Source organism: Rhinolophus hipposideros (assembly GCF_964194185.1).
Source record: "Rhinolophus hipposideros genome assembly, chromosome: 9".
Taxonomy (NCBI): domain Eukaryota; kingdom Metazoa; phylum Chordata; class Mammalia; order Chiroptera; family Rhinolophidae; genus Rhinolophus; species Rhinolophus hipposideros.
In genome coordinates, this window is record NC_138055.1 from 48,695,413 (window position 1) to 48,710,064 (window position 14,652).

Below are 14,652 nucleotides of genomic sequence, written 5' to 3' on the forward strand. Positions count from 1 at the left end.
GCACAGTTAAAATGATGTGAGTGATTACATAGATTATTTCTGAATTACTTGGTTAAAAAAGATGTAATATTTGAAAATAAAGCCTATTTATTAAAAACAAAAAGAATTCCAGTCCCTTAGATGAAACCAGTCACTTCCTGGTGTAGGGAAATACATCCTTAGAACAATGCATTACTGCAATTCTTTCTGTGTTTGTGTAATTAAGGCAATTATTTTTCTAGCAAGTGCTCTTGAGAGGTACTTGGCACATCATGCAGTTCTCTCTGTGTGGGCTGTGTCTCCCCAACCCCCTCCTCCACCCTGCACACCTGTTAACTCTCTGCCCTTGGGCCCAGCTTAGATGTCACCTCCTCAGGTGCTTTCCCTTGCCCCAGGCAGACAGATTGCTCTTTAGCTCTCTCACGTCTCACAGCATTTTGTTTCTCCTATGTGCTGCGTAGCCTAGAGGAGATAAGTGAGGAGTACAGAATGGTCAACTGCAGAGCAGATAGGCTGCCACAGGTTGGCCAGAAAACATAAGAGGGATGGAGCTCAGCAGCAACACTGGGAGAAAGAATAGAAAACCTAGCACTTAGGGGTGCAGGTTAATAAATAAAGCGGACCAGCTAATAAAGGGGAATTTAGGTAAAAATATGACTATAAGGAAGTACATTCAGATATATATCAACTTAGCTAAGATCCTTGAGTCAGAGGGTGATTAAGAGGGTAAGTCCCTTATTATCTATTCTGATTGAGGGATACAAGACAGTGAGAGCAAGCATTTATTAAGCAACCTAGTAGTTTTGAGATATGTAATGGAACGTAATTTGATATGCTCTGCCAGAGAATACGACATAGGGTATAACTGTGATATTAGATTTCTTTAATCTTATAAACAATAGTTATGTTGAAAAAGTAAGCTTTGAGTTTTACTCAGAGTTCACTCGTGTTTTTCGAGGCACAGAACACTAACTGGTAACTTCTGTGTGTGCATGTGACAGGCCATAGAGGATTTCTGTGTGACGCAGAATAGCATGGGCTTCCCAGCTGGGGAAGGAAGAATGCAATTTTAGGATTAGCCATGTGCCATTCTAGAGTGACCATGTACCCTTTTGAGTCAACTCTCCTGGGACTGACCTGGGGAGTAGAGAGGGTACTACTACATGGCCCCAAACTAATGAGTAAAGCGCATGACTTTGTCGGAGCTACATGCATAGCAGAAAGGATAATTACTAACATCTACATAGTAATGATTAACCAAAGGCCCTAATCCTGGGAGAACAGCGTACTTATTAGCAAAAGAAACATTCTAAGAAAACGTCTGTTCCCTCAGCTAGTGGCCCATGGGACCACATGGTCAGGGCACGTGGTTGCCTCTTAATGCATGCTATTAGGCTCAATCACTTGAAGATGATTCTCCCATGGCCTGTGGTCCTTGACAAGAGGTAAAGGATTTCTTCATAAACTCCTCTGACCTCTTTTTCTTTATCAAGTAGGAGAAACGTGTAGGTCAGGGCAGATTTTCTCAGGGAGTTCACCTGTCCTCTTCCCCACACTTAACAACAGCAGAATGAGGTCCTCCCACAGTGATGAAAACTAGCCCCATTCCCGTGTTTAAGAGACATGACACTGCACCCCAGACAAAGGACCTGTAGTGAGAGTCTGATAGCCTTGTCTTTAACCACCCAATTTCTGAAGACTCTTCTCTCCATCTCTCCCAAAATACAGATCTTCTCTCCAAAGACTGAAAACTGATAAAAACAAAAATCATTTTCTATCAGGTCACTAAGAGGCCACTTCTATATGTAAAATTCTAAGACTGCTTTAGGCTATAACTGATTCTAGCATTAATGGGATTAAAATTCAGAAAAGTATACCTCCTTGTTTAGATTCTTAGAAACAATAAGTTGTCTAATTGGCCGTAATAGACCCTAGAATAGTTTAGGAGGACCCAGTCAGAGATGTCAGAGACACAGAAAATGTGACATCTGAAAGAAAGTAAACTCAGAGACACAGATAATAGAAGACTGGTTACCAGAGGGAAAAGGGGTGCGGAGAATGAAGAGGGTAAAGGGAGTCAAATATGTGATGACTAGACTTTGGGTGGTGAGTACACAATGCAATACAGATGATATAGATTTTTACAGTTGAATCTTATGTAATGTTATTAACCCATATAACACGAATATATTTAATTAATAATTAGCAGCAAGTCAATATGATCTTCTAACAATTTTAAAGTTAACGACTTTAATTTGTTTTCTAACTTAAATATTTTTCTAGTATTTCCTGATGGTAATTTTTTCTCCTCTTGGGGTAGATTTTTGTTTCCAAAAGAAATTCAGTATTAACAACAACAACAATAAAAAAGAGCAGGAGGAATGACTCAAGAGACTACAATGACTTATTCAAACATTTCTTCTATTTTGAGCATGATTGTGCCCGATTTGTCCAATTAGATATTTATACACATAATTGTGGTTTCCTGGGAGAGAAACATAAGCTGATATTCTTGTGCTAAAAGGAACACAAGTGATTCTTTTTTTCCATTTCACCTGGATATCTTGTAAGCTTTCACACTGCTAACCATTGACCAAAAGGCTTTTATCTTTTTAATTTTTATTACATTTAGTGGGATGACACTGCTTAGTAAAATTATGTAGGTTTCAAGTGTACATTTCTACAATACATCTATATGTTGCATTGTGTGTTCAGCACCCAGAGTCACTTTGTAGTATAAATTAAAGTCAGGCACTGTGATACCTCCAGCCTTCTTTTTTCCTAGGATTGCTTTATTTGGGATCTTTTGTGATTCTGTAAAATTCGGATGATTTTTTTGTTCTATTTCTTGAAAAAAATGCCATTGGGATTTTGATGGGGATTGCATTAAATCTGTATATTGCTTTGGGTAATATGGCCATTTTAACTATGTTGATTCTTCTAATCCATGAACACAAAATATATTTCCATTTATTTGTGTTATCTTCAATTTCTTTTAATAATGTCTTATAGTTTTCAGTATATAGGTCCTTCACATCTTTTGTTAAGTTTATTCCTAGGTATTTTATTCTTTTTGTTGCAATTGCAAAAGGATTGTTTTTTTCATTTTCTGAAATTTCATTGTTAGTATACAGGAGCACCGTGAATTTTTGTACATTGGTTTTGTATCCTGTAACTTTAGTGTACTTGTTTATTATTTCTAATAGTCTTTTTTATGGCGTTTTTAGGGTTTTCTATATAAAGAATCATATCATTTGCAAAAAGTGACAATATAACTTCTTCACTCCCAATTTGGATGCCTTTTATTTCTTTCTCTTGCCTGATTGCTCTGGCGAGGACTTCCAACACTATGATGAATAACAGTGGAGATGGGGGCATCTCTGTCTTGTTCCTGATCTTAGAGGGAAAGCTTTCAGGTTCTTACCATTAAGTATGACATCAGCTGAGGGTTTGTCATATGTGGACTTTATCATGTTGAAGTGCTTTCCTTCTACACCCATTTTATTAAGTGTTTTAATCATAAATGAATGTTGTATCTCGTCAAATGCTTTTTCTGCATCTATTGATATGAGTTTATGATTTTAATCCTTTATTTTGTTTATGTGGTGTATCACATTGATCAATGTGCATATGTTGAACCATCCTTGTGCCCCTGGAATGAGCTCACTTGATTGTGATGAATAATCTTTTTAACGTATTGTTGTATTCAATTTGCTAGTATTTTGTTTAGGATTTTTCTGTCTGTATTCATCAGAGATATTGGTCTGTAGTTTTCTTATGTTATCCTTACCAGGTTTTGGTATCCGGGTAATGTTGGCTTCATAAAATGAGTTAGGAAGTATTGCCTCTTCTTCAATTTTTTGGAAGAGTTTAAGGAGGACAGATATTAAATCATCTTTGAATGTTTGGTAGAATTCACTAGTAAAACTATCAGTTCCTGGACTTTTATTTTTGGGGAGGTTTGGGATGGTTGTTTCAATTTCCAAACTTTGGAACAGTCTCCTTAGATTTTCCAGTTCTTCATGATTCAGTCTAGGGAAATTATATATGTCTAAGAACCTGTCCATTTCTTCTAGGTTATTGAATTTGGTGGTATATAGTCCTTTATAGTGTTCTTGTATGATCCTTTGTATTTCTCTGGTCTTTGCCCGTAACTTCTCCTCTTTCATTTCTGATTTTGTTTATTTGTATCTTTTCTTTTTTTTCCTTAGTGAGTCTAGCCAAGGGGCTGTCAATTTATAAGTCTTTTCTAAGAAACAGCTCTTTGTTGCATTAATTTTTCCTGTTGTCTTTTTGTTCTCTATTTCATTTAATTCTGCTCTAATTTTTATTATTTCCTTCCTTCTGCTGACTTTGGGTTTCATTTGTTCTTCTTTTTCTAGTTCTTTAAAATGTAATGTTAGATTGTTAATTTGGGATTTTTCTTGTTTCTTGAGGCAGGTCTGTAGTGGTATAAATTTCCATCTTAATACTGTTTTCCCAATATCCCAATAATTTTGATACAACATTCTTATTTGTTTTTATGTATCCGTTGATCTCTCCTTTTATTTCTTCTTTGACCCAGTTGTTCTTTAGTGGCATGTTGTTTAACCTCCACATATTTGGGGTTTTTCATGCTTTATTTTTCAATTAATCTTCAATTTCAAAGAATTGTGGTCAGAGAATACGTTTGGTATGATTTCAATCTTCTTAAATTTGCTGAGGCTAGTTTTGTGTCCCAATATATGATCTATCCTTGAGTATGTTCCATGTACACTGGAAAGTTTCTCTCTTCTTCCATCTGTGTCATTTCAGATTTCTATCTTCAATATCACTAATTCTTTCCTCCATCTGGTCAGCTATATTTCCTAAGCTCACTATTTCATTCTTCATCTCTTTTACTGAGTTCTTCAACTCTAGAATTTCTATTTGTTTCTTTTTCAAAAAAGCAATCTCTTTGGTAAAGTTTCGTTCAATGATTTTTATTTCTGAGTTCATTAAACTGCCTATCTGAGTTTTCTTGCATCTTGGTGAGTTTTTTCAGAACTGCAATTTTGAATTCTCTGTCACTTAAGTCACATTAATTCCATGTCTTTAGGCTTGTTTTCTGGATATTTTTCATTTTCTTTCTGAGCTGCCTTGTTACTTTGGTTATTCATGGTAATTGATGGTTTATTTCTCTTCCTGGGCTTCTACAGGAGAGGATTCTGCAGTAGGTTGTTTTCCAGTAGGTAGTGCCGGAGCATTTTATTTTTTCTTGCCCTGTTCTGGCTTCTCCTGGTGGAAGGTTTCCTGGGGAGATGGGCGTCTCCTCTGTGACCAGGTCACTTGGGTCTCAGGGCACCAACCCCATGGGAGAATGCAGTGGGCAAAGGGGTTCTGAGCCCCTGAAATCTTAGTGCTGCCCCTGCAGCCAGATGCAGAGCTGCACTGCCTGAGCAGCCCTGGGTGCTCCTGCTGGGATCAGCTTAGAAAGGTGGGGGCAGTGGGGCAGTGTGGGCTAGAAGAGGCCACTAGTGTGTTTATGTCTTTGTTCTCCTCCTGTGATGGCCAGACCACAGCTGCCTCGCCCCGATATCTCCTCCCTTGTCACTGGGATTAGCCAGTGTGTGTGTGTGCCACTCAGGAACTATCTCTCCAGGTCTCAAGGCTGTAGATATTCTGCTCTTTAATCCGACACTGCTGCAGTTCGTTCTGCTGCTAGCATGGAGAGGGTGTGGGGGAGGCGAGCTCTGTGAGGGTTGGAGGGAGGAGGCCAGGCTCCGTGGTTTTGCTTTCTGCCTGGCAGTGAGGGCTGTGAAGATTGCAGTTGTCACACTTCTGTATTCAGTTGCCCCGAGGTCTCTGCCCCACTCACTGGGTTCACCTGTAGCATATGCTGATGACTCAGGCAGGAATGCTGGAGCCACAGAGAGTGCACCTGCAGCCTGGATCCTTCCTTCTCCCAGGGTCGCACTTTGCACTTCTCCCTCCCTTCCTCCCCTGTTCACTCTGATTTGCCCACCTTCAGAAGTTTCAACCACGAATCTCTGAAAGGTGTTTGTGAGTTGCATAGGGACTCCTTCGTTGAATTACAGCTGTTCAACTTGTAACTTCAAAGGGAGAGATCAAGAGAAACCCCTCATGCTACAATGTTTCTGACATCATCCCAAAAGTTTTAATATGGCTGGGGCAAAGCTGCTTGCTGTAAAAGGTATGTTTCAATGAGAACTAAACCTCAGCAATAGGTAATTGAGTTGTCAAGGTGTTGATATTTCAGACTTACGTTCAGTCTTGAAGAGAAAGGGATCTAGAACATGTAACTACATGGGCCCTGGGGAAGCAGTGGCAGGAGAGTTAGTCTCGTGAAGAATGTGGTCAAGGAACTTTTGAGAACTATGTGTCAGCACCAGTTTGGAAGATGTGGTGCAAGGACATCCTAACAGATTTTGTGTCCCCTGAGATTTTGTGTCCTCCTGAGAAGAAAGAGCCTTTCTTCTGCTTCTCAGAAGCAGAATTCTAGACTCCTGGATTAGGGAAAGACCTTTAGAGACTACTCTATCCAGCTGTTCACTCAGGACAGGAAACCTCTTCGTTCCATGCCCACACAATAGGCATTGAAGTCTGCAAGTGTTTTCTGACAGGGAACACATATGCAACTCATCCTGTTTCTGGAAAGTGCTGTGCACTGGAAATGAGGCCGAGCTGAAACTCCTGCTGCTATTTCTACCCTTGGTTCCTCATTTTACTCTCTAGACCTACTTGAAATCTGAACCCTGTTCTACCAAACTGTCCATCTGATGATGCTTATTTTAAGATTGTGCTCTTTGACTTGAACATCTCTAATTCTTTCAGCTGTTCATCTTGTGATGGAGTGTTCATGCTGTTTACATCTCATTTTTGGCCCAGTTTATCACCAATCCTTTTAAAAGGTTGTGTGCCAAGAAAAACAAAGTGCTGTCACATCAATTTTGGTCCAAACAGTGCAAAGCATGGTAAAATTATTCATTTGAGTTGGATACCATGCTTCTTTTAAGGCAACCTAGTTTAGTATTCATTTTTATGGCAGCGATGTCACACTTTTCATTCTTATTGAGCTTCTGGTATGAAATATAATTAGGCTAATCTTCCTGGTTCTATCCTGTCTATTTTTTCTTTAAGCTAAATGTAGGACTCTGCACTTGTTTCCATTACATTTTATCCTTCCCGTCTTGTGATAGCTTTTTAAATTGTTGATCATTTTTACTTATATATTAGCTACCTCGTCCATTTTCATATCTTGAATCTGCCTTCATCCAAGTCACTGGTACTAACTCTAACTAGAACAAAGCCATCTGGAAAATGGCTCATCATCCAGCCAACTGCTCAGGCCAGAAACCTGAAAGTCATCCTGGCTCTCTCATCTACTCTCTCATCCCTCATATCTAATACACTCGCAAGTGTCCTATCATTTCTGCCTCCAAATATATCCCAAATCTACATCCTTCCCCCCCATCTCCGCTGCCACTATTCTAATCTACGCCACAGTCATCTTTAATTTCTGGGCAACCGTGATAATCTCTGTCTTGTCCCCTCTGATCCATCTTCCACCCAGCAGCCAGAGTAATCTTTTTATTTTATTGCTTTATTATGTTTCTCCATTACTGGACAGTAGGACATGTCCTGACAGTTTAATTCATAGTCATGGCCTGTCCTATTTACCTATTTACATACAGTACCAAACACAGCACACAGCAGACACTTAGCTAAGAATAAGTAAATTTACAAATATTCGAATCTCATTTGCCAGTCACGTGGGACTGTGCCAAATATCTTGCTAAAATCAAGACACGCGCTGCCTAAGGCAGTCCTATGACCTACTAGTTCACTCTTATCTCAAAGGGTAAAGTTAGTTTAACACAGCTAGTTAAGAAAACCCTATTGGTCTCCACAGAACAATATTTTCTGCAGTAATTGCACATAAAAGCTATTTAACAATTTGCGCTAGAATATTGCTGAAGGTCTACTTTTGGCCACTTTTGAAAGCTGGGATGGAATTTTCCCAATTCCAGTCCTCTGGCGACACTCCTGCTCTCCACGATTTCTTAAATGGTCCTGACAGTGGTTCTAGGTATATTTACTCTATTTGCTGCAAGACAATTTTAACTCATACCTTACAACGACCATCTTAACATCTATGTTAAAAACATTTCTTTGTCATTGTTTTGAATCATATTGTAAGACTGCAATTCTTTGTTCTTCCTCAATTTACCCAAAGATTATATGGACAATGTTATAATAAATTTCATTTTCTAAAGTACCAAATGCTAATAAAATGGAAAGTTGTGACAATCAATGGAACTAAGGTGATTGAAATGTTCTATACCATTACTGTGGTGGTGATTTCACAACTATAATTTGGGTAAACTTACCAAATCCTTTAAATCGGGGAATTTTATTGTTCATTAATTATACTTCCAAAACAACAACAACAACAACAACAACCACCCAACCCTACAACACTTTAAGGGAGATGAGACTACTGTATTTTAAAAGCCTAGCTATCTGACAAGAAACCATATGACATACTCCCAGCCCAGCGTTAGAGCCCTTGGAAAAGGTGGATCTGCTGCAGATCCAGAAATAGCTTGGATGAGGGGGTTTGAGGCTGCCACACATGTGAGTGCTTTCAACTCTTCCAGGACCCATTCCTCTCAGAAAATGGAGAACCCTTACCAATCGTCCTCAGCATGACTCTCCCCATCCTCTCCCTTGCCAAAGTTTAAAGCAGCTCTTCCCAGACTTTAATATGTGAATATGAATTACGTTAGGATCTTGTTGAAATTAAGATTCTAATTCAGTAGGTCTGGGATGGGACCCGAGATTCCACATTTCTAACAAGTTCCCAGGTAATGCTGATGCTGCTGGCCCATGGCTCACACTTGAACACGCAGTGGTTTACAGCTGTGTGCTCTGGCTCTGTAGCATATACCTCTCCGTGTTTCTGCTTCTCATCACTGCTGAACTGCCCACCACACCATTTGCAGGTGGAGAGCCATGCCAGCATTACTGCGTGATTACCTGTAACATGGACCCCACAGCTGCCCAGGTCAGACTGCAGTGAAGGGAAGCATTTACAGCTGAATTAGTATCATTCCTAAGAGACACTGGCTGGCTCTCAGTGCAAAACGCAAGGTCTTACTTACTTCCTTGCGTCAACTTCCTCAGGATATTAGGGCATTACTTACTTCACCAGGGTGTATGTTTTTAAATTATTTTCAACTCCACACCCCTCCTCCCCCAGCCATGTCTCTCTCCTTCCATAAGGGATATGAGGCTCACCACACTATATAATTCTTCCTCTTGTAAACCCAGTTAAAAATATAAAACTTTTACCCTCCCCAATTAAATGAGTGGAACAGCCTGTATCAAAACTCCCACGCTGGAGGAAAAGTGGCCTTTATGACTAGTCCTGCTTTTATCTACCAGCATCTCCCACCAATCCTCAGCACCTCCCTCCAAAACTCATAGACATATACGCTGGTTGTGGCAAAATACCTACAAGAAAATTTAAAACTCCAGTACAAGGGAATTGGACAAACTGTAGGAAACATGTTGTTTGCTGGCCAACCATCTTTCTCCAGTCCTTCCCCCTGTTGCTGGCCTCTTCCTGGCTCCCTTCTATGTCTCACCTTTCTTCTATATTTCCAAACTATTCCCATCCTCCTGCACTTTTTCATTCGTTTTATTATCTCAATTAACTCTCCCTGCTCTTCCATTCCATCTCCAACTCTTCTTAAGGGAAATATCTGTATGACTTGAATAAAGATTGGAAAACAATGCAGAAGAGAGTAGAACGCGAGCTGGGGAGGAAGGAAGGTCTGGACATCTTGGAGAACCCAACTGAGGATAAACACCAAGAATGTAAAGTGTTATCCATCTGTGTGGTTAGAGAGCTCAGATTCAGGGGTTTCCCAGACTAGTATAACAGAGAGCCAGTGGAGAAAGAAAATTTAGGGTTTAGGAAAGAGAGGGGTTTAAGTGAGGGACCATGACACCTTAGCTGGACAAGGGAGGAACACAGAGCAATGGCTCTCAATGACATCCAGGGGCAAGTACAGAGGGAATATCCAAGGCAGCAGCTGGGAAGTAGAAAAGGCTGTGATCAGAAGTAGGATGTCTGGAGGGTAATTGCTGAGCTGGTGTGATGCAGTGTGGTTCCTGGCCCAGGGAAGCCATGCCAGTGGGAAGCTTATGTGGAGAGGAAAGGGGACGTAGAGGAAGAATTGTTTATTTAATGAGAGCTCAAGTGGAATGAGACATGCCTGAGAGAGGGGTAAAATGTCTGAGTCCCTGAATCATGTGAAAATTTAAACATTTCGAAAAATTCAAAATTATAATACACATACAAATGCATTCCCTGGAGCTTTAATTTATTTTAATGGGGATTCTATATAATCAAAACATTTTGTTGATCATTACAAGAAAAGAAATGTAGTGGTATTCACTATGTCAGGACCATGCCAAACACTTTTAAAATTATTTCACTTATGAATAGTACTATTACTATCTATTTTACAGGTAAGGAAATTGAAGATCAGAGAGGTTAAATATTTTGTCTAAGGTCACACAGCATCAGAGCTCTCAAGTCCTGGTAGTCAGTCCTTACCCATCAGGCTATATTGTCTGCCAAAGGCAAATGTACAGAGAGGAATGAGAGTGTAAAAAGTCAGACCAAAGCAAAAGACAAAAAATCTTGGAATGAAGTACATCAAAGTGTTAAAAGAGCTTATGTTTTAATAGTGAGACTTTAGATAATTTCCTTGTCTTTTATTTTATTTTTGCACTTTCAAAATGGTCTTTAATGACTATCTTAATTTTACAATAAAAGTGTTGAAATATAAACAACATTTCAAATGATGTTATCATTTCAGGGAGAGGTTGCATTTGTTTAAGTCCCAAGCTCATTAATATACTCCCTATTTTAAAGAGCTCATAAAATGCTTATGAAAAAGAGCCGAAACATATAATATTCAGTCCCAAAGTGGACTTCTTAGTCATTAAGTCCTGATTCGATTTCAACATTCTAAGGGTCACAGGACCAGCACACTAGGATCTAGTAGCACGTGATTATTTGTAATATTTACAAATTGAACTAGAGAATGAAAGGGATGGTTTTGAAAGGTTGGACAGGGAACAGGTGAGGATTGATTATTTGTGCAACCCCTTCTTTTTTTTTTCCCCTTGTAGGTAAATCTAAATTCTTTGGTGCAAAGCTTCTCTTGAACTAGCATCACTGTTGGTTAAGTATTTCGTTTTGTCTAGAGAAAGAAACATGCATCACTAATGATCAAATCACATAGTATCTAATAAAATCCTAAAAAGAAAGAAGTATTTAAAAGAGGTATGCAGATAGAAATAGAATTTGTCAGTTCAGCTGATACTTTGTGAAGTTAAAAAAGTTAAGAGTGGGGGTGGCCGGATGGCTCAATTGGTTAGATTGCGGGCTCTCAGCGATAAGGTTGCCGGTTCAATGACGGAGAATGGACTTGGAGCTGAGCTGTGCCCTCCACAACTAGGTTGAGGGACGGCTACTTGGAGCTGATGGACCCTGGAGAGACACACTGTCCCCCAGTATTCCCCAATAAAATTTATAAAAAAAAAAAAAAAAGAAAGTTAAGAGGAAGCCCGAGTTTAAATGAGGAAGTTACACCAGTGAGAAAGAAGGCCATATGCCACCATCACTTCCTGTTTTTGCCTATAGTCGTTGGCAGAGAGCTGTGGGTTTTGTGGGTGCTTCATTTATAACTCTTGACACGTCCTCCTTCCTCTTCTTCCATTCCACAAGGATAACTGGTTTCTCTTCTCCTCAAACCTAGATCCTTGCCTTTTCAAACTATGCTTCCTTTATTATACTTTACACATGTAACTCCTCGGTGACAGAAAAACTCCATAGAACCATTAAATCCAGGAATTGCTGTCCCTGGTGAGTATTTTGGACTTCCATTCCATTAGGAATGATGGATTTGGGGCTTCTTTCCTACTTTCCTACTGTTTCCACGGTAAAGACGCACAATTAAGGAGAGATGGGAGAGTGAAGAGGAATACACCCTGGGCCTGTTGCCCTCCCTTCGTCCTGCCCACCATCACTTAGTGACCTTCTGGGCAAATGATTTAGCCTCTGTGAATCTTTGTCTATAAAATGAGAGTGATAAATAGGGCTGTGATAAAGATCCCATGAAAATAATATGTACTTTAGAACTTCTTTTTTGTTTGACTCTTTAAAAAAGTAAAAGCCATTCTCGGCTAGCAAGCCATACAAAAAGAGGCTGCAGTGGCGTGGGTCTGTAGGTTGCAGTTTGCTGATGCAGGATCAGTGATTCTATGTGCCTGATGTACGGTCAACAGCCTATGACCATAGAACACAGCAAAACTACCAGGCGGGGGCAGTTTTCCAACCTACCAAACCAACTACCACTCCTTGAGTAATAAAAATTCAAGCTAACTGCTGGACTATACTGACCTGCCGTGCTGGTACATACCTGGCCTACTATACCCCAGAGAAGTGACCAGAAAAGGCATTATTATGTGCACCAGGAAGGTGAATGGTACTGTTAGAACCTTAGTGTAGTTAAACCTAACTATACTTGCAGGCTCAGAGAAGCACAGTGCTCCAAAATGGAGGTCGCACTGTTGTCCTGGGGTAGCACCGCCACACCGGAGGCAGCTCAGCGTCCATAGGACCCAGCTCTGTGTTGCGCGCGCGCGCGCGCACACGCCCTACCTCTCTGGGGCCCAGAGAATTGACTTCTTGGAACCTCTTATCAGACATATCGTTGATGACTCATCAACTAAGCATAACTGCTCAACTTTTAAAAACAATGGGTGGGACTCATTTCCTATGCTTACCAACTCTTTCTGTTTATAAAATAGGCACTCATTTTTAGCACAACATTCACCCCATTTCTGAAAAGCTTCTTAATCCAATGAATTTCAATAGAGTTCAGTGGCACTGCCGCTGTCCTTTTTACATGTATTTCAAATGTTGGCAAGCCTGAATGTGCCATTTCTCCCCTTCCAGTATTATTATTCCCAAACAAGGGACTCTGATGCCCATGATTTTTGCTGCCAGCTGAAGGACAGTTTTCCCTTCAGATGATTTCTAAGGAACAGTAACTATAACTCAAAGAATTTTAAAAACAAGTAACTGATTGACAAGACAGAAGATGAATGTAACTATACCCATGGACCTCCTAGGATCATCTGGAAGAGGAGGGTTTCCTTATTGACTTTCTCTTCCTCCTGTTTTTATATCACAAGATCCAATTTGGTCTTTCCTTAAGAGGCAAAGAACTGCCTGCTTAGGAGTGTACGGAGAAGACAATTTAACATTTACAAGGAATAACTTGAGAAATATCACACAGATCATCTCTGTTACCTCTAAGAGCAAAATTATCTTGGGAAGTGTGATTCAAAATTTTTTGGAAGTTATATATACATTAAAGCAATGCCAATTCAAGAGCATGTAGAGTATTTACAAAGGTACATTGCAGTCTCACTCCTGTTTAGTAGAATTTGCTGAAGAAGATTTAGAGGCTTCAGAGAGCTATGCTGATGCAGTTATTTAAGAACACAAACCTGATAATGAGAAGCCGATTTTTGCAGCACAATAATAATGATCAAAAAAGACCTATACTATGTGAACAGGACGTAGGGCAATGGGTTGATGGACCTATAGTTCTAATTCCATTTCTCTCTATCTCCTATTTCAGCTCAATTGTAAAAGACCAAGTTTAAAAAGAGAAGGCACCTGATAGTCTGATCTTAGTTTACAGAGACCCTTATTTTTCAGATTTACCCTTACTGGCATAGCTATTTACTGGTTTGTTTGTAAACACTGTAATTATAGACAACACAATGTTGCATCTTTTTTGGTGGTAGGATAATGATAAATGGTCCACAAAGATAAATATTGAAAGGAGAGAGACAGAGAAAGAGAAAGAGAGAGGAGAGAGAGAGAGAAAATTCACCTACAATTGAAGCAAACAATCCACCACAAAATGAAGATAGTTGTTGTAAAGTGACAATGACAACTACTATCTTTTCTGCAAATAGCAATTTAACAACAAATCCCCTTTCAGCAATGCAATACTAACTTCAAACAGTCTCTGAACTATTTTGAATTTTCAAATGAAGGAGGCATTCCCAGAAAAGTAACTGCGGTAACCTGGTGATTTTATCATTATATCTCCACAGCCTACTTAAAATTTGAGGGTGAACTCAACCTTTCAGTTAATTTTTTTTCCCCTCTGATAAGTTTTCAACAACTATGAGAGCCATTGTTTTGCCCCAAAGCCTTGTTTTTGGTTTTGCAAAATCTAATTTTTATTCATTCATTCATTCATTTATTTCAGTGAGACATTCTTGAGAGTCAGCTACGTGTAAGTACTGTTCTAGAGCTTGTTGGGGGCAGAGGGATGACGTGAACAAGGAAGAACTAAACATGAATCCTGCCTTTGCAGGGCTCAGCGTTCAATAGGGAAGGTAAAATATGTGACTAAATAATGAAGTGATACTTGCTATTAGAAAGAAAAAGATTACACTGAAAAGAGAAGGAAGGGAGAGCCTCCCTTCCATCTGGAAGAATCAGAGAAACATTTTTGGAGCTGGCATCTGAAGTGAGCCTTACAGGACCATCAGATTGTATGTGGGAATGCACATTCCCACATCGTGGAA

At 39.6% G+C, this 14,652-nt stretch overlaps 1 protein-coding gene across 10 annotated transcripts in view; it reads right to left on the minus strand.

Annotated features, from left to right (window-relative positions):
* The window catches only part of SLC38A1 (solute carrier family 38 member 1), a 64,275-nt gene that overhangs the window by 18,702 nt on the left and 30,921 nt on the right, over positions 1 to 14,652 (minus strand). The window lies entirely within an intron of this gene.